General features: G+C 45.8%; 1 protein-coding gene across 3 annotated transcripts in view; it reads left to right on the top strand.

Moving 5' to 3' along the window:
- The first annotated feature begins 16,819 nt into the window (after positions 1-16,819).
- NKPD1 (NTPase KAP family P-loop domain containing 1) overlaps positions 16,820-27,050 on the top strand; it is a 97,507-nt gene continuing 87,276 nt past the window's right edge. Inside the window, exon 1 of one of the 3 annotated variants that reach the window (XM_085625609.1) lies at positions 16,820-16,897. The gene's annotated coding sequence lies outside the window, so the exon portion shown is untranslated. The remainder of the gene's footprint in view (positions 16,898-27,050) is intronic. The other 2 variants (XM_085625610.1, XM_085625611.1) reach the window with 2 other exon arrangements.

Genomic DNA, 27,050 nt, shown 5'->3' with positions numbered 1-27,050 from the left:
TAACTCGTCCCTGGGAATAGACATATAGGCATTCACATCTCTGCTCATGTTCGCAATTCCCTTCACCAAGGCTGCATTCGAGTTATGTTTCACAGAACGCGGGGGACGCGGGGGATAGATTTCCAAAGCAAAAAGGAACATCGTCTGAAAAGCCCATGATGACCCGTTTTGACTAAAAGGTAGGACTAAGTAGGGGATACCCTTTCCCATTGTATGTGGCATCAAACCACACACCCAACAATTAGTGGTGTTGACTATTAATTGGTGTTGGTGAAGCAATTGGATGAACGAGTTGTTTGTGAATTCCAGTCTTCTAGTTTGCTCATGTTCAGGCAAGGGGTGAAAAGAGTGTATAGAAACAGTGGAAAACAAAGGAGTAGACGTAGGTTGTGGGGTAGGTGTGGATAGGAACTGAAAAAGGAGGACAATCCCACCCATCAAAGTTATCGAAATACTGAGTGTCAATAAGGCACATTTAACTAGAAAACTCTTACTAAAAAACATTTTATCAGTTAATCCCATCAAACCAAGAAACTCCACCCTCTAACGAGCCGTCCGCGGCGGTTGGGTCTTCTGTGCTCAGGACTACGCCTACTAGCTCAAGGAACGCCCTTAAGACCAATAGAACCCCTGACCTTATGTCAAGGAGCCTGTACTCCTGAGTCTTTACACCGCGACCCTCCGGCTGAACCCGGGTGGCGGTTCGGAAAAAGGTAAAACAACAAAAAAACAAGCAAGTTTCTTGGTTGGGAGTAATGTACACAAAAATCATTAAAAAAAATCAGTTCATGAGAGTTCGGGGACGTAGGTTATATCTGCTTCTTCCAGGTCGAGTATGGTCCGGAAAAAGTTCAGTAGCAGGAGTGTTCGGGTCTGTGAGTATTGGCAATGTTCCAGAGTCCGTAGGTGACGGTAGTGTTCCAGATTGTTCAGTAGTGTCTGAAGTGATCACAGATTCATGTCCTTCAAATTGGGCATCAGAAAAAGGAATAAACCGAGGGATGGTTTCGGATTCGGAATTCCCCACACCCTCTCGAACCCAGGAATCAAAAGGTAAAGGGAGTGGTACTCGCTTTGTATGGGCAGCGTGTACCCAGTTTTTTTTCTCCTTGAGCCGGACTGCAGTGCGGGTGGACAAAAGGACCATATACGGGCCAAGCCAGCGAGGTTGTAGATTTTCGGTCCTCTGAAAATTTTTGACCAAGACTAGGTCGCCTGGCTGCAACTTGTGGCCGGGATCTTCGGATGCCTTAGGTAAGCTCTCAACAACCTGCTGATGAATGATTCGCAATTTAGTAGTCAAATCAAATAAATAGTCAATCAACATTGGATGTTCTATGCTACTAAATTGTTTAGGTCTCGGGACACCCCAAATGTTGGCAGGACGACCAAAAACCACCTCGTATGGGCTAAGCCCAACTCTTGAATGTGCGGTCGTCCTTATGGACAAAAGCGCCAAGGGCAGCGCGTCTGGCCATGATAATCCAGTACTCGCTTGAATTTTAGCCAGTTTTAGCTTCAGAGTGCCATTATAGCACTCAACAAGCCCCGCTGATTGGGGGTGATTTGCACTATGGAATTTCTGCCTGATCCCCAGACCAGCACACACTTTCTTCATTACCTCACCCACGAACTCACTTCCATTATCACTCCACACAATCTTTGGCAACCCATACCTAGGAAAAAATTCTTTGAGCAGGATTTTGGCAGTGGACAAAGCAGTGTTATCCTTTAACGGATAAGCTTCTACCCATTTTGAAAAGGCGCAAACTACGACAAGGACGTATTTCAAGTTGTTGCGTCTTTCCATGTGAATGAAGTCTAGCTGTAGGACCTCAAAGGGGCATGTAGGGGGAGCAAAGTGGCCTGCAGGAGTTGGAGTTCCCTTACCAGGATTGTGCATCAAGCACACCATACAATTCCTCACCACATTCTCTGCACACTTAGAAATTCCGGAATTCTTCCACACTGGAGCTAGCACCTTGCAAATCCCTTTTACACTGATGTGCGACAGACCGTGTGCCATCGTTACTACTGCATGTACATACGCGTTTGGCAACATCCATCTCTGATGCTCGGACAAATCAATCCAACATCCAGTCGAATCCAATTTACCCGTGCTTTCTTTCCATACGTTCTTCTCACTCTCAGTAGCTTCAGCTTGAATCTGTTTCACACTTTCAATCGTATCTTCACACATTCCAGTTTCACTCATCCATCTCGCATTACTCGCAACATACATTCGACTCATCATGTTTCTCGCTGTCTCTTTCGCAACTTCATCCGCAAACGCATTCCCACGACCAACGTCATCTGTAATCTTTTGGTGCGCGCTGCATTTCACAATCGCAACTTGCTTTGGCAATGTAAGTGCTTCCAGAAGTTCATTCACCAGCTGTCCATGCTGAATCTTTGTGCCATGGGACGTCAGGAATCCCCTTTCTCTCCACAGACGTCCAAAACTGTGCGCCACACCAAATGCATACTGACTATCAGTATACACATTCACTCTCTTTCCCTCAGACAAAACACACGCTCTTGTCAATGCAATCAGTTCTGCAGCTTGTGCGGAGTTGTGATTCACTCGTGCTGTTTCAACAATCGTGCTCAACGTCGTCACCGCATACGCAGCAGTTGTATCACCATTCGGCAACTTATAGCAAGATCCATCCACCCATAATGTACCATCCGGATCTGAAAAAGCGGTATTCTGTAAATCCACTCTTCCTTTTGTTTCTTCTTCCGTCCTCAGAAAACAATCATGCTCTACCTCATTCGCATTCATGGAAACCGGCAACAGTGTCGCAGGATTCAGCACATTGCACCTTTTTATGTGTATGTGACTAGCTAATAGTGTCAACTCATACCCTGACAATCTCGCACTCGTGAGGTGTTGTGTTTTAGTCCTGTTCATCAAGGTATCCACTGCATGTGGAACCAATACCAGCAGGTCATTGTCCATCACCAAACCAGCAGATTGTCGAATAGAGACTGCGGCTGCTGCTGTAGCTCTCAAACAACTCGGCAGTGCTCTAGCTACCGGATCTAAAGTTGACGAGAAATACGCACATGGACGTTGTTTGTCACCAAATAACTGTGTCAAAACCGACAATGCACAACCTTCTCTCTCGTGAACGAACAATGTGAAGGGCTTACTGTAGTCGGGTGTACCCAACACAGGAGCCGAACAGAGTGCAGTACGTAACTCCGAAAAACTTTTCTGACACTCGTCAGACCAAGGAAGAGTATTGGGTGTATTTTTGCATGTCAGAGCCAACAAAGGTTTTGCTAACAAAGAAAAATTGGGGATCCACTGGCGACAGTATGACGTAATACCTAAAAACGCACGCACTTCTCTCTGTGTACTTGGTACAGTCATTTGTGCAATCGCTCTAATTCTTTCTGGGGTCAACTTCCTTCCCTCCTTTGATAAGAGATGACCTAAGTAGGTCACCTCTTGACAACAATACTGTAGTTTCGAAGGTGATACTTTATGTTTGTAGTCAGATAAATGACGGAGCAAAGAAATCGTAGCTGTTTTACATATTTCCTCATTATCAGCTGCCACAAGAAGATCATCTACGTACTGAATGAGAGCAGCGCCAGCTGGCAACACAAGAGTATCAAGCTGCATTTTTAGAGCCTGACTATAGATTGAGGGACTCTCACAATAACCTTGGGGAGCGCGCCGAAATCTGAAACTACGTCCACCTAATGAGAAGCCAAAGATATCTCTGCTTTCTTCAGCGATCGGGATGCTAAAGAAGGCATTCTTTAAGTCAATAACCGAAAACCAGGATGCTGAGGCAGGAATTAACGTCAGTAAGGCAGTTATGTCCGGTACCACAGGAAACTGTGGGATGACAATTTTGTTGACTTCGCGAAGATCTATCACAAAGCGGTATACGGGTGGCTGAGAAGAATCTGTACGTTTCATAATCGGTAGAACTGGACTGTTGCATACATTACCCCTAGTTTCCTCAATCACACCCTTCTCGATCAGATCATAAATGATCGCCAAAAGTGCTCGCTCACCATCACTCGAAATCTTATACTGAGGAATGCGTGGTAGTTTAACATTTGTTTTCAAAGTCACAACATATGGTGGGATCTCAAGGAGGCCCACATCATTAGGACCATCAGCCCAAAGAGAATCAGGGAGACAGCGCAATTCCAGTGGAAGCTTATCTTTTGACACATACATTGGAGAAACCACTCTCCGTCCCAAGGTAAGATGTACTCCTGAGGGAGAACAATGCAGGGTCGCATATAATCTTTTCAACAAGTCTAGACCCAACAAATTTTCGCCGCAACCTGTCGTTAAGATCAGAGGAGCTTCCAATTCATAAGGCCCAATGGAAAGAGACAAAGGACTAGACACTGGATTATGAACCGGGGCGCCAGAAAATCCCACCGAGACATTGGTTAAGCCAGACAAAGGTGCGCCAGGAAGTTTAGAGTGCATGATAGAACTCTTAGCCGCACCAGTATCCAGAAGGAAGGGCTCTGTCACACCTAATGTAACTACAGAGACATAGGGCCCTTTTTGGTCTACTGGAACCGACACTACTCCCTCTCCTTGTCTATGGCTGTCCTAGCAATCTGCATATTCTACTTTCTCATTATCGACATGATAATCGTCAGCATAGTACTGCTGAGATCTACCATCTTGCACATTCTGTCGATCAAAATAGTTCTGTGACTGTTGTGGTTGAGAAGAGCGCTCATTCTGAACAGGGGCACCACGTCCTCTACCCCTAGCTATCTGCTGAGAATTACCACGTCCCCTTGGAACAAAAGCACCATTCATACGTTGCCGTAAAGCAGGGCACTCACCTTTATAATGGCCCTCTTCTCTGCAATACGCACACTGATTCAAACCTAAGGGCTGTGTTTGATGGTAATAATCAAACCTGGGTGGCATTCGCTGATGCTGGGGCTGCTGTTGATACGCAGGGCGTTGCTGTACTTCAGGCTGGTTTGAACGGGGTGGATACGCTTGTTGTAACAGGACTTTAGTTTTCAGATCTTTCGTCTTTTTCTCTACCTTGTCTTTCTCCTCCTTGTCTCTATTCTCATAATATTGAGCTGTAGCCAATATTTGAGCTGTAGATGAAACTGCCCAAGAACTCTCGGAATCTTTTAACTTATGGCTCAATTCAGGAAGTAAGTTAAAAACGAATTTGTCTACAAATAACCGTTGACCACCCTCAGAGCTCATATCTTGACCACTATGGTCTATGAAAGTTTCTTCAAACCTTGTGAAGAAATCAGAGACACTTTCATCCTTCTTCTGTTTGCAGGCAGCTAACTTATCCCAATTAACCTTCAGCGCCGGCATTAGAGTTTTCATGAGAGTAATTATCCTACCTGGCAAATCCGTCACTAACTGTTCTGGCTTCGCACCGCCCACTTGTCTACCATCCGCTAAAGCAATGTTGTCCCACGTATCACCCAGTTCTGCTACATGATTTTCATGCCGAATTTTTGCCCAAATAGGCTGTGGTACTACATTGCCAAACAGCATATCAACATCAGCCAAGTTCAGTACGCAAGCTTCTACTGTCTGCGATAGCTCTTTATAATACCCTGCAGGATTCTTGCGGGGATCGGGTAAAGTCTGCTTAAGAGTCAATACTTCCGATCGTTTCCATGGGACATGTATCCATACGCGCTGGAAGTGTGGTAAAACAGGAGGATTAGCATTTGCATCTCCCTCTCGCCAAACTGGAGGAACCTCTCTCATAGGATACTGTCTAGCTTTCATCCCAACTGAATGATCAGGTTTAAACAGAGTTCTCGGCGGCAGAGCAGACCTATACGAAAGAAGTATTACTACCGCATTTTTAACTTCAGAACCCACAATCACACCTTTAGCAAACTTGCTCCGTAGCTCAGACAACTCCTCGGGAACTGTATCTAACTCATCACTATCCCAATCTTCTTTAAGGAAAGCACACATAATGTCAAACACATATCTTTGCGTAGGCTCGTCCCACTGCAGAAACGTATCCAATACCACCTGCGGACTATATTTGGCCGGTTTAGAAATCCACTTACGAGCTAACAAATCCAACACTTCTCGCTCCTGAAATTTAGGGAGCTGGCTACGTCTCTGTCGACTGTCAGAAACGGCGTTCGTAGTTAACGAACTAAACAAAGGAGTCAGAAAGTTAGCGACAGTGTCAGCTACTCGCCGACGAACAGAAGGAGAGTCAGTCATAAGGACAGGAGAGAAAAAGTTCGGCAAAGTAGTGGGAGGCAGGACAGGCACAGGTAAAGTAGGTACAGGTGCAATAGGTAATCCGGGCTGAGGAGGTGCCGGAGGAACTTGGACAAACTGGGGAGCAAGAACGGGAACATGCAATTGCGGGGGAGCACCCTGTGGCAACATTGGTGCAGTAGCACCTTGTGCGTACGGTGGAGGAGACTTTAACAAATAAGACATCAATGGATCCTTTTCAGAATCTTCCGCTACTTTTTCCAACAGAGGTGTTAATACTGGATAGCATCTATCGGTTGCCATATTATGCTGTCGTTCAGACACCTCAAGAGCCTTATCCTCTACATCAATTTTAAATTGCCTAGCAGCTTGCATAATAGATATGTCATTTACTTTTCTATCTTTCTTCGCTTGTTTAATCTCGCGTTGTCGGGCTTCTTTACGCCATAGGCGGAAAGAGTCAAACATTGCGGGTCTAGCCTTTTTCTTAAATAGCTTTACTTCTAAATTATCTAAGACTTCTGTTTCAAAGCTTCCATTTTGGGGCCATCGCAAAACACCATCTTTCTTGGTGTAGCGGACCCATATTTCATTATACGTGATTGGACCCACGCCATGCTTCGAGTAGAGCTCATACGTTGGAGTTCCAACTGGAGGTATCGGACACGAATCCTCCAACCGGGAATCCCTGTTGCAACAAAGAACCAAATTACCAAAAATACTGCGGCTAGGCATCGTGCTCACTAACCCAGTTTCAAACTTCGAGGGCTTATCTTTACCGATATACTCGTAAATGTACGAGACCCTCGGTTTTTGGAAATTGCAATTGCCAAATAAAACTAAGGACCCAAACTAAGTTACCAAAGACCAAGTTACCAAAGACCAAACCAATATGCAAAGGACCAATGCAAACCAGACAAACCAAGGTGTTTAAACCAAGGTACCAAAGAACCAGACCAAATACAAACCAAGGTTTTTAAACCAAGGGACCAAAGAACTAAGGACTGGGTGCGACCCACTTTATACTTAACTCAATTTATTGATGATCGATGACGTCATCTGAAGATCACCCGTCTAGTGTTTCGCCGTCCAAAGAATTATGAATGGGTCCAAGGCAGGGCGACAGTCAGGGCAGCAGTCCTTCGTAGCCGTCTGGAAGAGGGAACCTCGCAGAAAAAGACCTTCGGACCACTTTTGCGACATACAGGGATCGATGAAGTGGGAGATCTCTTCCTCCGGAATTTTCTTACGAAGCCCCACACGTTCTTCAAGCTTGGACCGGTACCGCTGATATCGCCCCACGTTGGGCGCCAACTGAGAGACCAAACTTTTTTATAGTCCGGCAGCGCCAGGGAACAACGCTCTAAGCTCTCGGGTTCTCCTGCCTGGATTACCAATATAACAGAAACACGGGATTCTTCTAGATGGCATCAAAGATCGATTTATTGGCTGCAGCCAGTAGCAGAGGTCCAACAAGTACCACACAAGTAGGTTGCGAGGAGACTGCTCAACAATACAAAGCAGGTCGCTCTTTTTATACCCAAAATCATGCCTCAGGCAAACATTCTTTGAAGTGCAGTTGGTCGCACCCCATGTACCCAAAACAATACTTTATTATTGATGACAATCCCATGTGTCCGGCCTCTTGGCTAAAACATACGTTCTTCTGGGGTTGAAACCGGACCAACCTAACATCCTCCTTTGAAGAGACCGTCCACTCATAACAAACAAATGGTCACCTCCCCACCATAAACAGGTCATAAAGGAAGGAACAGAAACGGAGGAAAGAGATAGTAAGTAAGGTTGGGCAGGTGTGTGCGGGTCATATAAGTTTATACAACACTGGCCTTTGATCAAAACCTCGCTTAACTCGAGGGCAGGTACTGGTTTGGCAAGTTTCGGCCCCAGGCAACAGCGTCAGCTTTCGCCAGGTCATGAGTCAGCGCAAGGCCAAACTGGGGGGGGGGTGGACGTGTCATGCAGGGTCAGGCTGCCTACAGTGAGGGCAATGAAAACAAAATGGATGCCGTGCACAAGATGGAACCCGTGTGTTCTTTAACGAGATTTACTAATAGGCAGCAAATTCATCGGGAAGCGCGACGAGAACACTCGTACATACCAAACTCGCTATTTACGATATGCAGATACCAAAATCGTAACGGAGCCATGATATAAACACACGGGTTCAGAATTTACGGAACCACAACACCTCGAATTTGTCCAATTTCAGACCCATATCCTTGTTGCCTCTTTTTTCAAAGGTGCTGGAAAGACATATTAATTCTCAGTTAAATCAACTAGTGGAAAGCTCGGAATTTCTACATCCTTCTCAATCCGGCTTCCGAGCACACTACTCTACTGAGACCGCTCTCCTTGGGGTTACGGAGAGGCTGCGGCTCGGTATTGATCGAGGGGAAACATCTGCACTCATCCTATTGGATTTGAGTGCGGCCTTCGATACCGTGTCCCATTCTATTCTTTTAAATTCTCTCCGGTCCCTAGGAGTAGATGGCCCTGCACTTGCCTGGATTGCCTCATTTTTGAGTGAGCACACTTTTCAGGTTTTTTCGGCGAAAGCCTCCTCGGCCATCTGTTCATCGGCACATGGCGTTCCCCAGGGGTCTATACTTAGCCCTCTGCTATTCAACATCTATGTTAGACCCCTGGCTACCATCGTAGAGGACGCTGGGTTGACAATCTTTTCATACGCCGATGACACCCAGATTGTCTTTACTCTTTCCAGCAGTGAAGGCAACTGTGAATCTGTTTTGAAGAATGGATTATCGCGTGTCGCCGAGTGGATGCAAATGCATCTCCTTAAGCTGAATGGCGACAAGACGGAGGTCGTCATTTTGGGAAAGAACAAAGAGTTATGGGGCCCCCAGCACTGGCCAAGTAATATGGGACCCCTTCCACAACCGGTCTCTGTAGTCCGTAACTTGGGTTTTCTTATAGATGACAAGTTATCCATGAGACAGCAAGCCATCAAGGTTGCCTCTACTTGTTTTGCCATCCTAAAATGGCTTCAGAAAATTTTGTGGATGCTTCCTCATTCCACTCAGAGAACTGTCGTACAAGCGTTAGTTATATCTCGCCTTGATTACGGTAATGTTCTCTATCTTGGTGCCGACATTTCTACCTTGAATAAACTCCAGGTGGTACAAAACTCGGCGGCACGACTTCTCTGCAATCTACCGCGGAGATCCTCGGCTGCACAGGCCCTTCGCGATCTGCATTGGCTGAGAATCCCTAGCCGCATAAAATTTAAGGCCCTGTGCTATCTTTTTAAGATCAAACATGGCGTGGCCCCAAAATATTTAAAGAGTCTTGTTCAAGCCTACAAACCTAACCGCTTGCTACGATCCTCGGCAAAGGGCGATTTTGTTGTCCCAAGATTTAAACTTGTAAGAATGGGTGGTCGGTCCTTCTCCCAACTGGGACCCAAATTTTGGAACACACTGCCTACTGCCCTTAAGCTGGAAGCCAATTTGTTTGGTTTCCGGAAAAAACTGAAGACCCTGCTTTTTTAACAGCTTTTTTGTTGTTTTAGCTGGTGCTGACATAGTACTGTGTTCTCTTTTCTTCTTTAGTCTATCCCTGGCGCCGGGAAACCCACTGCGGGTAGCTGTTGCGCATTATAAGTTCTATAAAATAAATAAAATAAATTAACGTGCTTGCGCTCACAGCGCTTTAGTAGTGGATACCTCTGGGCTCTGTAAGCCAAAGGGGGGGGGCCTTCGCTGTCACACATGGGTTACGGGACTTTCCAGGAGGGATGCGGTCCGTTAACTCCTTCCTCGCTGTTCCTGGAGGTCATTCACTATTTGTGGCACTTAGAATACGTGGGTTTACAGGACGTTTGGCAAGTGTCTGTTTTACGGTATGCTCCCTATTAAGAGGTGCACAGAACATATACCCGGCCAACCCCCAACAGCCCTTTCGGCAGGCGCAAGGGAGGGAGGTACCAGGAAAGGGAAAGGTTTGGGGGGATAAAAAGGGCGTATGTTGGGATTTCAACAAACGGTCCTGCACTAAGGGAGCGGGCACATGTAAGTTCAAACACGCCTGTTCCTTGTGTGGGCACCCCTCACATCCTGAGACCTCCTGTAGATTTAAGGCAACCAGGGCTCCAGGGGTAGAAGGAAACCAGAATAGACAAGGGGGGGTAGTATTACACACTCCCATTGACGTCTTGGCAATGATTCCCTGGCTGAACTTAGGGGGCTGGGTTCAGGGGCATTGATGGGCAAGTCTGACAGAGTCTGCAGTTCGTCTTCTCCCTGTACATCAGGGAGATCACCACCTTTTGGGGTCCAGGTTTGAGGGGAAATATTACATGGACACAAATACATGCCTATGGGTTGTGCAGTCTCTTGTGCCTATTTCGAGACGTTCAGTTCCTTCTTGGAATGGGTAATGAGGCAGGCAACTGGGCATCAACAGGTCATGCATTGCCTGGATGACTTCTCTCCCTTTGGCGCGGCTGGGTCTCGGGAGTCTGCGCGGGCATTGCAGGAATTTTGCGTGCTCATGCGGGCTCTTGGGGTCCCGCTGGCGCCGGGGGAGACCGTGGGGCTAGCTACTTGCTTAGAATTTCTGGGCATTGCAATAGACTCCGTGCTGGGTTGTTTCAGGCTCCCAAATGAGAAGGTGTCTAAATTCAAGGCAGCACTACGCGCGTGCCTGGCCAAAGAGAAGGTCTTGTTACAACAGCTTCAGGAAGCAGTGGGCCAGTTGAATTTCGCGTTGGGGGTGATACCCATGGCTCGCCCCTTTTCTCGCTCAATTGCGCAGGCTATGAGGGGCCTGCGAGAAAAAACACCACCGCACTAGACTGTCGCTTGAGGTACGCCAGGACATGCAGATATGGATGGCATTCCTGGAGGACTTCAACGGCAGGGTGGTGTGGTCCGGCCCCCCCCCATTACTTCAGCAGAGTTAGGTGTATGGACTGACGCTGCTGGGAGTGTTGGGTTTGGTGCCATCCTTGGAAACAAGTGGGTCACCCACAGGTGGCCGGACGAAGTGGGTGTACAGTGAATTGACAACCAACATTGGTTTTCTGGAGCTGTTCCCCATTTGGGTTGCATTAATGGTCTGGCCAGAACTTCTGCGTAACAAATCAGTGATATTCTGGTCAGACAACATGACGGTGGTGGAGTGCATCAATCAGCAAGCGGCACGCGGTAGGTTCATACTCCGCCCCTTGAAGGAGATTGTGTTGAGATGCCCGCAATTGAATGTTGTATTTAGGGCAAAACATGTACCAGGTGTCCTTGATAATGCAGCTGATGCACTCTCTCGCCAAAAAATGCAGGTATTCAGGGAACATCTTCCATCAGCAGAGCCTACACCGACACACTTCCCGTCAGCGCTCTGGCAGATTGGTGCCCCAAATTACAGGACCTCGTGCAGGAGGGTCGCTCAGTGGCCACAGCTAACAGGCATAGGACAGCTGTCTCTTTCTACGCACAGGCAAAGGGAGTAAAAGATCCAATTAACAGCGTTGCGGTGCGGAAGGGTCTGAGGGGTTGGCTCCACTTACAGGACAGCACGGCTGACACTAGGAAACCAATAGGCTTGGGAGGCTGACGGCATTACTGCCTGCATTTGCATGACGTCTGTAGCTCAGGCTGGGAGATACAATTGTTTAAAGCAGCTTTCACTTTAGCCTTGGATGGAGCGTTGAGGCTGAGCGAGTTGGTGGCAGCCTCCAAGGCAGATAGGCAGGGGTGTATCCAATTCCTGAACACAACAATACAGGGAGTCACATTCTGGGTGACATTTTGAGATCAAAACTGATCAGGGGTCGCTGGGGGAGAATGTGGTACTGCACAGGGCGAAGGATAATCCTTGCTGCCCGGTACACCATGTAGAGACTTTCATCAGGCAGCGAGGTGGACTGTTGGGGGGGTCGCTCCTACTACACGCTGACGGCCCCCCTTTAACCAAATACCAGTTCAGAAGAGTCATGGAGTTGACTATTGCCAGGGTGGGCCTTGACCCGAAGGAATTTGGCACACACTCCTTTAAGGTAGGCGCTGCCACTGAGGCAATCACAAGGGGTCTGCATGTGAACGGTGTTGGAAGAATTGGGAGATGGTCACCCACTTCCAATTGCTACAAACAGTATGTGCGGGTACACATGTTGTAAAGTACCTAGAGTGTTGCTGACATTGGGTTGTTTTTCTGGTTTTGCAGTTCCTTCGCTCTGTGACGCAGGCGGAGAGCTGGCTTCGGGTCATCATCAGGATTCATCGGCGACTCATCGTGGCGTGAACAGTCAGGAACACAGGACCTGGTCAGTCAGGGTTTGGATTATTGGTCATTCGTATGTGAATCGTGCTAAAATGTCTTTTTTACAGGCAAGGGTAGAAGGGAGCTAGAGCACAAAGGTTGGTCGATGTCCTTCTATGGGAGGGGGGGTCTCTGTCTCAGTCAGTTTCGGGGATTCTTTGCAGAGTTGGTCGCCCAACATGCACCCCCACAGGCGGTGGTGATTCTTCATCTGGGTGGGAATGACCTTGCTAGACCGGGTAGGTGGGTCCTCCTGGAAGGGAGCATTTCAGCAGTGGGTTGGGTAAGGAGGGTGTGCCCTGACTGCAATGTAGTCTGGCCCAGCTGATACCGCGGCTGCAGTGGCGCAGGGTGAATCTGTCAGGGCATTGAATCACTCGGTAAAGAGGATCAATACCAAGTTAGAAAAACTTTTCCGAACCACGCACTTACAGACCATCCCGCACGGGACTATTTGGGGGGATGAATTGTACTTACAGGATAGGGTCCATTTGACTGAGGCAGGGAATACAATAAGGTGTGATAATATCCTAGCTTGGTTGAAGGGCTTTGTGAGGTAGGGATGACCTTCAGGCAGGAGTTGTGGGGGGGCCAGATCGTCGGGTAACAATGCTGGCCTGTGGCGGTAAGGTCATGATCGGTGAGCAGCAATTTAAGGTCCTAGGGGGGGGCGTCACCATCCACGGAGGGGGCGCCCCCAGGGGGAGTGGCCACTGGTCCCTCCTAGAACTTCAGGGGCAGGAAAATCCGCTAGCTGCTAAAGATGCGGGGGAGGGAGTCACGCTTTCCTTGGGCGGTTAGCCACCCCGCACATACACCGTGACGTCAGCAGATGACGCAGAGTGTAAGGGCCCTCCTTGTTGGTCAAATGGAGTTCAGGATGCCGACGGGGTAGGCGGTCCCCTGTCGCGCATGCGCACTTGTAGTTAAGGGCGTGGCTAGTAGGACTTGACACCGGTTAGCGACCTTGCCGTTGGGCCAGAAATGTTAGAATGCAAAATTCAGACAGGATGTTAGATTCGGATAGGAAACACGCTGTATTAGACTTTGTTAAGGTTAGCCTTTGATATTTGTCTTCAATACTGTAAATCTAATGTGATGAATTTTGCGTTTCTTGACATATTGATGTAATGTTAATATTTCATCCTTTTATTGTTTTGTATAATAAATACGGCCGGGGGGTCCCTGACCCCCCGCCTTCCAAAGACAAGCTGCTGTGGACAATCCTTCAAGGTGTGGTGTGGGAAGCTGGGAGGGGAGGGTAGCCAGTCACGGACCATGTGTAAAGGGGGGGCCGTTCGGCCCTCCCGCCCACATGGCAGTGCGGCGCCCCCCCTCCCCCGGCTTCTCGGTGGTGGGGCTGCGTCGCGGGTATATGACGCGCGCGGTGCGCCCTCACCACCGATAGGCTGATGCCGCACCCATGACCCGGAGGCAGCTGTACTGCTTCCGGGGCAGGGGGCGGGACAGCCGGGGGGCGGGCCTGCTAGGCCGGCGACCCCCTGGGGCACAGTGCAATAAGAGGCCCGGGGAGCGAGCTGGGCGCCCTCTTGCCCCTGGCTCGCTCCCCGCATACCTCGGGTGCCCCCACACTCGGGGCTTTTTCATTTTCCCCACCCACCAGCCCTAAACAACAAGGTAATGGACAATGCTAGTCGAGGGTATTATGTAAGTCTGACTTAGGCCTTTTTCCCGTTACAGGTGTAGGAACTTGACGTGAGTGTATGGTGTTACATAGGCCCACATTTTCTCATTGGTCATTTCTGAACTTAGGCCTTTTTTCCAGTTTTATCTGTGATTGGTTGTGATCAATTTGGATGTTGTGTGTACTTAGGCCTTTTTCCCGTTTTAGCTGTGATTGTGTTGTTACTATAAGTGTAATATTGTGTGTGCTTAGGCCTTTTTTCCCTTATGTAGCTGTGATTGTGTTGCCATTGAAAAGGTAATATTGTGTGTACTTAGGCCTTTTTTCCCATTTAGTACAGCATGCTGTGTATTTATATGGTTTGGTTTTAGTTTAGTGTAGTTGTCCTTTAGCGAGTTCTTTTTCCCTAGGTTCATCGTCGTATTTATTAGGGTTGGTCAGGCGGTAAGGTCATGATCGGTGAGCAGCAATTTAAGGTCCTAGGGGGGGGCGTCACCATCCACGGAGGGGGCGCCCCCAGGGGGAGGGGCCACTGGTCCCTCCTAGAACTTCAGGGGCAGGAAAATCCGCTAGCTGCTAAAGATGCGGGGGAGGGAGTCACGCTTTCCTTGGGCGGTTAGCCACCCCGCACATACACCGTGACGTCAGCAGATGACGCAGAGTGTAAGGGCCCTCTTTGTTGGTTAAATGGAGTTCAGGATGCCGATGGGGTAGGCGGTCCCCTGTCGCGCATGCGCACTTGTAGTTAAGGGCGTGGCTAGTAGGACTTGACACCGGTTAGCGACCTTGCCGTCGGGCCAGAAATGTTAGAATGCAAAATTTAGACAGGATGTTAGATTCGGATAGGAAACACGCTGTATTAGACTTTGTTACGGTTAGCCTTTGATATTTGTCTTCAATACTGTAAATCTAATGTGATGAATTTTGCGTTTCTTGACATATTGATGTAATGTTAATATTTCATCCTTTTATTGTTTTGTATAATAAATACGGCCGGGGGGTCCCTGATCCCCCGCCTTCCAAAGACAAGCTGCTGTGGACAATCCTTCAAGGTGTGGTGTGGGAAGCTGGGAGGGGAGGGTAGCCAGTCACGGACCATGTGTTCCAACAGACACCAGCCCTCTGCTGGAGATGTGGGCAGGCAGAGGATACCTCCCTTCACATCTGGTGGGACGGCTTGCTGAAATAAACATTTTGAAAGGAAATACTCAGCCATATCAAAGACACACTAGGCAAGCACATCCCGCCCACCCACACACTACCCTACTAGGCATTCTAGTGGTCACCATGACGGGAGTCACAAGCTCAGACAAGGCACTGATCTCACACATGACGGGGGTAAGCAACTTATCACACTTAACTGGAAAAAGAAAGCCGTGTGTAGCAGCAAACTGGATCTACAAAATGACGTTTTCGGTACTGACAGGCGGCTACAGCCGATTGTATGTTATTGAAAGAAGTTACCAGAGGCAGTACTAGGTGGGTGTAATTGGTGAACCCCTTATCAGGAAATTGGAACTAAAGTATTCAGATCATATCGATTAAGCCCTGAAGAAGCGAAACTTTAGCGAAACACGTGTTGGCTTGGCTGTATATACCATAACTTGTTGATGAAGATTTCTAAAGTGTTTATGGTTTTGAAACGAACATCATACCAAATCAAGAATAATTTTTACAAATGCACCTAAGGAAGGATGTGAAATTAAAAGACTGTAAATGGATATTTGAAGGTGTAACCTGTGTTTTTCTCAGCACATGACTCAATGTATGCACCAATCCCTGAGAGGAAAACAGGGAACTGAGAATTAGCGCCGGGCAATTTCTCTATTTTTCGTTCTTGTGATTTCATAACCCAATATCTTACACCACCCATGCCGTCAGTAATAATAATTTGTAAAACTGTTGTGTAATGTTTACCACCACAGTTTGCAGTCGAGCAGCACTCCCAGTGACCGGTGTCATTATTACCCTACTTTCTACCGCTCATTGGGGCATATTATCAAGGACGGCGTTAAAATTATCGCCGCTTTATCGGCAGACAACTGCCGCTAAAGCGGCGATAATGGGCTTTATAATATGCCCTGGAGAATTCCAGTAGAAGCCCATGTTGACACCAGAACATGGGCTTCTATAGGAATTCTCAAGGGCATATTATCAAGCCCATTATCGCCGCTTTAGCGGCAGTTTTCTGCCGCTAAAGCAGCGATAATTGTAACGTCGTTTCTTAATATGCCCCATTGTTTCCCCCCTCGGAAGGATGAGAAGGTGGTTCAGCTTCGAATTTTTTAACTCGCACTCATTTCGACGGAACGAGATACGGCTGTAAAACACTGCCATACATTTTTGGAGCACTGTCATACGTCCCTGCCTATTCACTACCTCGATACGCTCCTCTCTTACCTCTTTAAAGACACCTTCAGGAATATTTGCATTTCCGGGTGTTAGAAGTTACAATTCCTAGTTTCACATTTTCACATTATGCAAACCCTTCCCTGAGTGTTGCAGTTCTGGAGTTTTATGTTTCTAATTACCAGCCCACGGGGAAAGAAACAGGTTAGGTGAGGAATTAAACACAGCTCCTGCTCCTGTGATTGGCTGAGCTCGTTCCCGCGGGAGCCAAGAATACTATTATTAAGTGTCGCAAAGAGAGAGGAGTTGACTGGCTGGAAGAAGAGCGAGTTGGGACAGGACTCCTGCTTGGAAATACTGACTGAGAGTTTATCTGTAGAGAGGTAGGTTGTCTGTATCCATCTTTTTGCGGGTTTTGATCACAGGGGGCAGAGAGGATCGTGTGCGTGTTCCTTTTATGTTCTCAGGGATGAAACCGATTAGCCTATGTGAAAAGCTTCCGAATTACTGACAAGTTGGTGTCTATGAAAGGCTGGGGTGGAGTCGGTCACCGTCCAGCTTGACTGTGAGGAATTTACCTGATATTAATAGGACCATTCACCTCTGAGAGGGTGAAATACCCATTCACGTCTTCTCAGGGAAGCCGCACGACCTTTGACAGAGTCTTCCTTTTTGCTTAACTTACATTCAGTTTCATCTCTCATATCTCAAGGAGATGGCGTCTAATTGCATAAACAGAACGAGATTGGGATTTCCTGCCAGTTAGTAGAGTGTCCATCATCAATTACCTTTCCGCAGTCTTGCATGTCTTTTGGGACAGGCTACATCCTAAATCGTGCTATAAATTGGAATATCGTGGATGAGTTGTGACAGCATGTCTTAAAAAATACTATGAAATGCAGAGGGTAAAATGACATCAAACACATTATAATGTATATAAAACACTGCCTTGAGCGACCGAGATGCTGCTGGATCATTTTATGAAACAGGGAGGCTTCAGGGCTTATTTCTGAGGGGCAATTCCTTTCATAGATGAGTTGGTCTTATGGAGAAAGTCGGCTGATGGTAACTATTTGTTAAACCATATTGATTTATTGAGCCATTCACCGTTGATGTTCATAGATATTTATTATATTTGAAGATTGTTTTTTGGTAGATGCAGGGGTTTTGCTTTTGATGTGTGATTTTCTGTTGTTGATCGTAGAATGTGCTGTAAGCAGCAGAGGACCCGTGAAGGAGGCCTCATTTTGGACCTAAGGTGGAAAAATAAATCCACTGGACAACACTGTCATTGTCAGAGTTTCAAGCACTTTGTTGTAGTTGTTTACTGGCTTATGACTTGAGCCCATTGCCAATTGCAGCATGCGAAAATGGCAAGCTTACCACTTGAGTTTAAGCAGAAGCGGTATTTGGGAGTGATTTGTCTTGGACTGGATGGTTTTGAAGGGGTGTTAGCCTTGGCATGGGTGGGTTGCCTTAGAATAGGTTCACCTTTCGATGTGTTGTGACTGAGCAGCCTCACAGTTGGTTGGCTTTAAGTGATTTGGCAATTTCTGAGTTGTCTTGAAGTAGGTTCAGAGTAGCTTGATGTGTTTGGTCTCTGAGTAGGTTGCACTGCAGTGAATTTTGTTGTAATGGGTTGGTTTCCAATGAGTGGGTTTTAAATGGTGGTTTAGGAGTATATTGTATTAGCGCATACGGTTATGGAGTGGAAAGTTGTGTAGTGGGTGTTTTTGTAGCAACTTGCTTTGAGTTAGATTTCATAGAGTGGCTTGCTTGGAGCAAGGTATCTTTAGATTGGGTGGCCTTGAAGTAGGGTACCTTTCAGGGGATTGCATTTGAGTGTCTGCCCTTTGAGCTGGTTATTAAAGTGTGGTGTGATGAATATTGATGTAGGTGGTATTTCATTGAGTGTCCTGGATTGTCTTGGAGTTGGCTGTCATTGAATGATAATATAATGACTTACTTTTAATGTAGTGCATCTTAGCACAGTTTATGCCATTGAAATGTCCTAAGAATAACAGGGGTTCATAACAACCAATTCAGCTCTGGTACTAAATTTAGCATTATTTGAACAATTAAAAATTTATTTGGCCCTGCTGTAATTCAAACTCATGAACTAAAGGCCACACTCAGAAGACAGCAGTGAGAACGTAACTCACTAAGGTTCCTTCTACCCTTTGAGTTAATTACCACTGAGCAAGTTGGCATGGAGTCTGGTTGGCCTTTTGTTTTTATTCCTAGGATGATTTGGTGAGGTAGTGACGGTGGAATGGGTAGTGATGTAGTTAGTGATCTTGGAAAGGGTTGTCTTATAGTGACTTGGAGACAAACATAGACAAACTCAGTACCATTGAAGAGTTGCATAGAGCATTAACAGGGGACAGGTACAATTCATGTCTGTGACTTGGGTACAGGGCGGCTCGCCTTGTATCTTGGCTAAGACTACCTTAAGGTAAGAAGACAAATCACACCGAATGGACAACTTTTTTCTTATTACTTATAAATCACTGCACGTGTTCTCAGATCCGCAGGGTTTAAATCAAAATGTAATAACACTGGATCTAAGCCAATTCTGTTTGCACTGTATGTAATAAAATGGTGTCACTCATAACACTGAAAATAAGCAGTTAGCAGAGGAATTATTTCAACAGTGCTGTAAATCCTAAAAGGCAGTACCTCACCACCTCTAAAAGGTGAGTAGAGATGTGGCAGTGCCATTCACATTAAATATGTACCTGGTTTGAGGAGGTGTAATTAAGTTTATTTATGATAAATTTGTTGAAAAAGCATGAGAAAAAACTGCAGAATGTATGACTGCACATTCGTAGAGAATGGAGACTTCAGAATACGCGAATGCTTGGCCACAGAGCATGGAGAGAATACTAAATAGATGAGGCTAGTGGCCTTTAAATGTAGCGTCAAGAAGACTGGTAGAACTCTTGAGCAAGAGATGTTGCAGTGAGGTACAGAAGCCAACTTGGAACAAGTTGGGTGAAACTGGACAATGGTGGTGAATTGTAAACAAGGCTCTTCTGTACAGCAAAGGGAAAGAGAAGAAAGGTGATGGTGTAGTAGATGGACAGGCTGTAGGATGATTTAAGCATAATCAATGGCCAGGTCTAAAGTGGGGTGGCATGGTGAGCAAAAGAATGATGGATTTAACCCAGATCTCTCGACTGGAGGTGAATGTTTTGTTTTGATTTGTTCTGCATTCCATCCATCAATTGTGTGTCTTTTGCTTTCTCGCCCTAAGTGCGCCAGGTATGTCCAGACGTGGGTCCTGGGCTCACTGTGCCACTGGAATCAAGCTATCCTGGCTGAAGAGGGGTGAAACCCTGAAACCGGTCCTAGGATGCTTGTTTCCGGTCCAGGGAGGACCTGGCTTGGCAGTTCGGGCTGGGCTGTTCCCATGAGGCACAGGGTCAAGACTGATTTGCATATGGCCAGGTCTAAACTGGGGTGGCATGGTGAGCAAAAGAATGGTGGATTTAACCCAGATCTCTCGACTGGGGGTGAATGTTTTGATTTGTTCTGCATTCCATCCATCAATTGTGTGTCTTAAGCATAATCAACGTCATCAAAGCATGTTGGATACATATTTTTGTTGAGAGCTTAAGTTAAAGTGAGAGAACCCTATTATAGCTGGAACCACAGATAAGGAGAGTATTAAATGCTCAATATAAGACACATGCAGAATTCCTCATTACAAAGTGCTGGGTAAATCTGATGTGGTAATATTAATCCCAAAATTACCGATACAGTGGAGCTGAATAATTACAGGGTACAATATTACTGCTCCTTTAGGAATTTTTACCCCAAAATTGGGAAAAAACTTCTGGAATCATAGTTTGTGTCCTGACTTATGCTGATATTCCCAGATTGTGGCACCTTTAATGGGACATATTACACCAGGCTTTCACCGGCACAATGTAGCCATGAAAAAAACAGATGATGCAGATTTAAATGTGTAATTCATAATCTCGATTCTAGAGGAAACTCCAGTTCCTTCTCAATTTATGATTTCTACTAGACTTGTGATGTAGACCATGGTGCTGATTTGAGAGTTTGACAGACAGGGTACTCCAACAGCATTGGAGTACTCTCTCGCAAACTGAAGGTCCACCCACCTGCTTTACAGATGGTCTGACCTTAAGTATGTCAACAACAGAAAGTACCCCATCTCCGTCGCTGACTTACTCCTCCGATGGTCCAGTGGAGAATGGTGATGTCATCAATGATGTCTTTGAGATGTCATAAATGATGTCACAAAACATGCAATGAGTGATGCCATATGTGAGTTCATAAGCCGTGCACGGACGGGGAGCCAGTTATAGTTAGTGCTGCTAACCATAACTGGTTAATTTCTGTGTTTTTTAAAAGTTTAAAATGTTAATGTTGTCACTCAGAAATTCACCTAACTATAACATTACTTTAACCTTTGTTTTTTCCAGTGAATTTCTAGGTTTAAAAAAAAAAACCATATATTTCTATTACGCCTAACTATAACAGTACTTTAATCTTTGGTTTTCTCAGTGAATTTCTAGGTTTTTTTAATAATAAAATTAAAAACATTTGTGAGTGTATGTATGTGTGTGAATATTAAACAGACAAATGTTCAATAGAAATTGTTTATTTACTCAGTTATTGTAACTCTGATATCAAGACATGTCACCATCAATCTTTTTTTGAGGTAGTATTACTCTAGCAGTGATGGGTGTGCGTAGTAGGGTCTGTGCAGGGACTGGTTTCTCTGGTGAGACCTCTCTCTGTAATGATTGGAGTAGGTATTAGGGTGTGGATAGGGACTGCTCTCTCCTTTTAGACCTTCCTCCTAGATGATGGGTGTGCATAGTAGAGTGTATGGAGGGACTGACCTCACCTTTCAGACCTCTCTCTCAGATGACGGGTGAGCGTAGTAGGGTGAATGGAGGGACTGGCTTTTACGCTGAGACCTGTCTCTGTAATGATAAGTGTGCACGGTAGAGTGTTTGGATAGACTGTGCTCTCCTTTCCGACCTGTCTCTCAGATGATGGATGAGCATAGTAGGGTGTGTATGGGGAGCTAATGTCCTCTCCTATGAGACGTCTCTCAGATGACAGGTGTGCGCAGTAGTGGGTGGGGAAATCTGGCCTCTACTATGAGACCTCTCTTTCAAATGACAGGTGTGTGCAGTAGGGTGTGCAGATGGACTGACCTCTCCTTGTAGATGAATGAATGAATGAATATAAGTTTTCTAGAGCGCGAACGTAGCCCAGGGGCAACAAGGCTCTGCGGAAAGAGATCAGAGTAAGAGATGTCTATAGAGTTCAGAGCTTAAAGGTTAGGACAGGTGAAAGATTAGGATAGGTGAAAGCCAGGTCTTCAAGGACTTACGAAATGAGGAATGGGTTTCCAGAGTGGAAATTGGGGAAGGAAGGGAGTTCCACAGATTAGCCCCTATCAACAAGAAAGCCCTACCCCCCACCTGGTTTTCCTAACCCTGGGAACTGTTACCCAGTTCTTGCTTGCAGATCTCAAGTACTTGCCGGGAAGATATCTTTGAAACATTTTGTTGATGCCTTCTGACCCCCTATTGTGGACGGCCTTGTTGACCAGGCATAAGGCTTTGAATCTCTATCTCAAATGAGTGGTGTGCATAGTAGGGTGTGTGCATGGACTATCTTCTCTTTTGAGACATCTCTCTCACATGGCAGGTTTGCCTAGGATGGTGTGTGCATGGACCGTCTTCTCTTTTGAGACATCGCACTCAGATGGCGGGTGTACGTAGTAGGGTGTATGGGAAGCAAACAGTCTCTCCTTTGAGACCTCTCTTTCAGATAACAAGTGTGCGTAGTAGGGTGTGTGGATGGATTGGCCTCTCCTTTGCGACCTCTCTCTTAGATGACAGGGGTGTGTAGTTGTGAGTGGGGAGGGACTGGCCTTTCCTTTCACACCTCTCGCTCAAATGACTGGTGTGTGTATTAGGGTGTGTGGATAGACTAGCCTCTTTGAGACTTCTCGCTCAGATGACAGGTGTTCGTAATAGGGTATGTGGATGGACTGGCCATTCCTTTGAGACCTTTCTCTCAGATGATGTTATGTTATGTTATGTTACTTGGGTATTTGTATAAGCGCACGTACACCAGCAGGTTTCTTGGCACTGAGGGTCTGAGCAGACACAATACAGACAAGGGAGCAACTAGTTATAAGCCAAGGTAAACAACCATGTTTTGAGCAGTTTCCTGAACTGCATGTAATCCACCTCAAGCCTCAGTGAAATGGGTAGTGAGTTCCAGAGCCTCGGACCCAAAAAGGAGAACCGAGTCCCACCGATGCGTTTGCGTTTGAATCTAGGAACCACCAAAAGATTCAAATGCATTGATCTCAAGGTATGCAGTGGTGAGTACTTACTAATTCGTGAAGAGATAAAATTAGGCCCAGATCCCTGAATAGCTCTAAAGAGAATGCAGACAGTTTTAAACATACCTCTCTGTTCCACTGGGAGCCAGTGGAGATTTTTTAACATTGGGCTAATATGACATTGCCTATCCTGGAGATAGATGATTCTAGCTGCTTGATTTTTAATCATCTGTAGACGATGTTCCTGCTTTTGCGGGAGGTCAAGATAGAGTGCATTACCATAATCAATTTTAGATAGGATAAGTGCAATCACTATTTGAGTGCAGGCCTCTTTGCTGAAAAAGCGTCTAATCTTGTGCAACTTGCGAAGTTGGGCATGGCAAGAAGAGGTTACTGACCTAATCTGGGCACTCATGGAGAGACCTGAATCAATGTGAAATCCCAGACTCTTTATCACTGGTTTAGGGAGTGGGATCGCCCCTAGCTCCGAAGGCCAATGAGAGGATGTCCAGTAGATTACTTTTTTGCTGGGTATGATTATCTCAGTCTTGTCAGAATTTAATGTTAATCGGTTATTGTCCATCTAGTTTTTTACATACAGCATAGAATTCTTAACAAAGTCTTTGGATTTATCTGAGTTCTCCAGGAAGAAGATTAGCTGCATGACATCAGCATAATTAAAAATCTTTACCCTCATCTGCCGAAGGCTGGAGATCAAAGGCCGTATATATATATATGAAAAAGGATTGGTGAAAGAGAGGAGCCCTGCGGGACACCACAGCTTATTTCTACAGTGTTAGATTTAAAAGGGGATAGCCACACAGATTGTTTGCGATCCTCTAAAAAGGATCAAAACCAATCCAAAGCTGGTCCCCCGAGACCCGCTGCGGCTATACGGTTCAACAAAAGTTTGTGGTTCATGGTGTCAAATGCCACAGATAGGTCGAGGAGGACCAGGGCCTGAGTGCAATCAATGTTCGCATGTCTTTTGAGGTCATACATGATGGATAAAATCACAGATTCAGTGGAATGCCTGGGGCGAAAGCCCGCCTGGTGGGTATACAGAAACATGGTCACTTCTAAGAAAGAACTGAGACAGGTAGCTACATGAGCCTCCAGCAATTTAGCAGGAAATGGGAGTAGCGATATCAGCCTATAGTTCTTCAACATTTTGGGATCCATACCCTGCTTTTTTTGGATAGGGATAACCACTGCTTCCTTAAAAACTGATGGTACAGTGCCATGAGACAGGGACAGATTAAGATACTCCAAAATAGTATCAGGAAAGGCCTTATAAATTGCCTTTAGTATATTAATAGGGCAGTCCTATTTGGGGGAGCCTGATTTAATCTTCATAACAAGATCTAAAAAAAGTTTTCTGTCCAACTTAGGAAAAGTATCATGGGAAAAAAAATTGAAATAGGCCAGGCTGGATTCTGTGCTAGGATTATTGGAAACAATGGAGTGTTGTATTTTTCTAATTTTTTCAATGAAAAAAGAATTCAAATCATCAAAGAGATCCTGGGTGGCCCTGACAGACATAGTCACATGGCTAGGATTTGATAGCACTTTCACGACCTTGAAGATTTCTTTGGAGCTGTTATACGAATTGAGTACCTTATTCATGAAGAAGGTTTTCTTGACCTCCAATATAGCATTTTTATACACATGCAATTTTGAGATATATGTCATTTTATCCTCTTCTAGATACAATTTGCGCCATTTCCGTTCAGCTTAGCGAACATGAAGTTTTAGGATTTTCAGTTCCTTAGTGAACCATTTAGATGCTTCATGTTGCCTTAGGCGGGAAGTTTTGGTCTGTGGGGGAGCATGAATATTAAAGGCTTTCATTTGCCAATTAGTGATCTCTTTTTCACAGCTATCTAACTCTCCTTCTAAGACAGGCTGCTCACAGGATAAAGTGTCTAAAAGCGCCTTCTGGTTGGTTTGAGTCCAGTTTCTGAAGGTGCTTTTTAGATAGGAAGGGTGTTTCAGCTGTGACAAATTATTCAGCGTAAAGCTGATAATGGAGTGATCTGACCATACACATGGGTAAACGGCCAGATTTTGCAAAGTAATATTGATAGGCCACACTTGATCAAGAGTATGGCCTTTTAAATGCGTGGGAGAATGGATGTGTTGGGTGAGGTTTAGGCTAGTAAGGGACTCCGTGAGTTCCTTAGATAGTGTTCCCTCATCTGTCTCATTGGCCCAATAGTTTAGATCTCCAGCAACCAAGACTTTATCGTAATCAGTAGTCAAGGTTGCGATATTGTTCACTAAGACTTTCGGAAAGTCGGGCATCGCTGAAGGAGGTCTATACAGTACTACACATATGAGTGTGCTGTTGTGCAGGTCCAGTATGACAACTAAGTTCTCAACTGCGGGATTTTCAAAATGTGGTATGGTGTAAAGGATTGATCTTTTTTGATAGCAGCAGCCACTCCCCCTCCCCTCTTTTTCCTGGGGGTCTATTAATTTGTAAAAAAAAAAATAATTATCGGGGAGTGCAGCTAGTATCTCAGGGGAAGATTCCTCTGTAAGAGAGGTTTCAGCTAAAAATAGCAAATCAGGCGCTTCGGTGACCAATATGTTATAAATTTCTAACTGATGCTTGACCATGGAACGCGTGTTCAAATACATAATGTAAAGATTTTTGACTGGCGATTTATGCACAACGGTGCTCGGTGAGGTAGACAGGTCCATAGATTGACTGCTCACCCATTTTTGGAAGTGTACGTAGTTGTGAGTGAGGAGAGACTGGCCTCTTCTTTCACACCTCTCTTTCAAATGATGGGTGTGCACAGTAGGGTGTGTGAATGGACTAGCCTCTCCTTTCAGACCGATCTCTCAAATGACAGATGTTCAAAGTAGGGTGTGCGGATGGACTGGCCTCTCCTTTGAGACCTCTCACTTAGATGACGGGCATGCATAGTAGGGTGTGTAAATGGGCCGGCTTCTCCTATCAGACCTTTCTCTCAGATGATGGGCGTTCATAGTGGGTTGTATGGGAAGCGACTGGACTCTCCTTTGAGTCCTCTCTCTCAGGTGATGGGTGTGTGTAGTAGGGTGTATGGGAAGAAACAGACCTCTCTTAGATGGCAGATGTTCATAGTAGGGTGTATGCATGGACTGGCCTCTCCTTTCAGACCTCCCTCTCAGATTATGGGTATGCGCAGTAGTGTGTGTAGGTGGACTGGCCTCTTCTTTCAGACCTTTCTCTCAGATGACAGGTCATGGTAGTAGGGTGTGTGGATGCACTGGCCTCTTCTTTCAGATCGCTCTCTCAGATGACAGATGTGCATAGTAGGGTGTATGGGGAGTGACAGATCTCTGCAGTCAGACTTCTCTCTGATGATGAGTGTTCATAGTAGGGTGTGTGGATGGATTGGCCACTCATTTGAGACCTCTCTCTCAGATGACGGGTGTACGTAGTAGGGTGTGTGGAGGGTGACTAGCCTCTCCATTGAGACGTCTCTCTTGGATGACGGGTGTGCAGTTTATGCTGCATCCAGGGACTGTCCTCCCCACTAACACCCCTCTCTTTGATGATGGGAGTAGGTAGCAGGATGTGGAAAGGGCCTTAACTCTACTCACAACTCTTACTAAGCGATGGGCATACATAGTAGACTCCGATAAATACCATCTCCAGTAAGACTCCTTCCTACAGTAAGTCTGCGTACAAGAGTGTATTCAAACATCACCTACTTCTTCCTACTTTTCATGATCCCACAGGAGTCTTGTAAAATCGCAACATTTATTTTTAGAAAATAAATAACCTTGTAATCATCACAGTTCTTATCTCTTATACACTGCCTCTCAAGGACCACAATAGGCATTTCTACAAATAGAGTGTATTGAGAACTCAGCTATCCTTTTTCCTACTCACAATCCAGCAAGAGTCCAGCGAGATCTTAAAAATAAGTTGACAGCAAGATACATTTATTTGCTTCAGGGAAGTTATCCCTTAGACACCTCCTCTCCTAGGGAGACAGCATGCTATTCTCGTCTTTTTTGCTCCTCTTTTCACTTTCCTTTGCAAGAATTGGAAAAGTCAACAGTTCTGGCATTGGCAAACTGGTACAATAGGTAATTAAACAAATATTTCGTAAGCATATGCCACAAAAATAATGAAAAGGAAAAAAGAAAACATCCTTTTGCCTAAACTTGACTGCCATATGCTGGAAATAAAG

This window comes from Triturus cristatus, chromosome 9 (assembly GCF_964204655.1).
Source record: "Triturus cristatus chromosome 9, aTriCri1.1, whole genome shotgun sequence".
In the NCBI taxonomy this organism is placed as follows: Eukaryota; Metazoa; Chordata; class Amphibia; order Caudata; family Salamandridae; genus Triturus; species Triturus cristatus.
The sequence above is the reverse complement of the archived record's forward strand: the minus strand, read 5'-3'. Positions and strand labels throughout refer to the sequence as shown.